At 37.1% G+C, this 1,303-nt stretch overlaps 1 protein-coding gene across 1 annotated transcript in view; it reads left to right on the top strand.

Annotated features, from left to right (window-relative positions):
- The window catches only part of LOC126492876 (ribonuclease 8-like), an 8,054-nt gene that overhangs the window by 5,785 nt on the left and 966 nt on the right, over positions 1 to 1,303 (top strand). The gene's annotated exons all lie outside the window — the stretch shown is intronic.

Below are 1,303 nucleotides of genomic sequence, written 5' to 3'. Positions count from 1 at the left end.
AGCTATAGGTCTGTTTAATTTTCTTATCTGTTCTTTGATGTGGGATTTCCCTCTGTATGCTGTGAACCTATCATTGAGCTGATAGGTTCAACAGAGCTAGGCAGAGAAATTAAACTGAATGCTGGGGAAAAAAAGGTGGAGTCAGGGAGAAGCCATGGAGCTGCCACTAGAGACAGACATGCCGAAACTTTGCTCGTAAGCCACAGCCACATGGTAATGCACAGATTAATGGAGACGGGTTAGTTTAGGATATAAGAGTTAGCCAGAAACATGCTTAAGCTATTGGCCAAACAGTATTGTAAATAATATGGTTTCTATGTGGTTATTTCAGGGCTGAACAGCCAGGAACAAACAAGTGGCCTCCTAAAACAGGTCTTCATTTAATTTTGGTGATATTTATCCAGAAAATTGTCCATTTTCTTTAAGTTTTCCATCTTGGGGGAGTACAGTCCTTCAAAATATGACCTGATGGTCCTCTGTATTTCCTCCGTGTCTGTTGTTATGTTCTCTTTTTCATTTCTGCTCTCTCTCTCTCTCTCTCTCTCTCTCTTTCTCTTTGTTTGTTTGGATAAAGGTTTGTCTATTTTGTTGATTTTCTCGAAGATCCAACTTTTTGTTTCATTGATTCTTTGGATTGTTTTCTTTGTTTCTATTTTGTTGATTTTAACCCTCAATTTGATTATTTCCTGCCATCTAGTCCTCCTGGGTGAGTTTGCTTCCTTTTGTTCTGGAATTTTCAGGTTTTTTGTTAAATCACTAGTGTGATATTTTTCCAGCTTCTTTATGTAGGCATTTAGTGCTATGAACTTTCCTCTTAAGAGTGCTTTCATTGTGTCCCATAAATTTGGGTATGCTGTGTGGTCATTTTCACTGAATTTTAGGAAGTCTTTAATTTTTTCCTTTATTTCTTCCTTGGCCCATTGATGATTCAGGTGAGCATTGTTTAATTTCCATGTGTTTGTGGGCTTTCTGAAATAAGTGTTGCTGTTGAATTCTAATTTTAAGCCATGGTGATCCACTAAGATACATGGGGTTATTCCAATTTTTGTTTTGTATCTGTTGGTGTTTGCTTAGTTACCTCGTATGTGATCAGTTTTTGAGAAGGTTCCATGAGGTGCTGAAAAGAAGGTATATTCTTTTCTGTTTGGATGGAATATTCTATAGATGTCTGTTAAGTCCATTTGATTCATAATATCTGTTAGTTCCCTTATTTCTCTGTTCATTTTTTGTCTGACTGACCTGTCTAGTGGTAAGAGTGGAGTGTTGAAGTCTTCCACTATTGGTGTGTGGGGTTTTATATATA

This window comes from Alexandromys fortis, unplaced genomic scaffold (genome assembly GCF_014885135.2).
Source record: "Alexandromys fortis isolate MF-2015 unplaced genomic scaffold, M_Fortis_MF-2015_v1.1 scaffold_285, whole genome shotgun sequence".
Lineage (NCBI taxonomy): Eukaryota > Metazoa > Chordata > Mammalia > Rodentia > Cricetidae > Alexandromys > Alexandromys fortis.
Note: the sequence above shows the minus strand (reverse complement) of the source record. Positions and strands in the feature narration are given on the sequence as shown.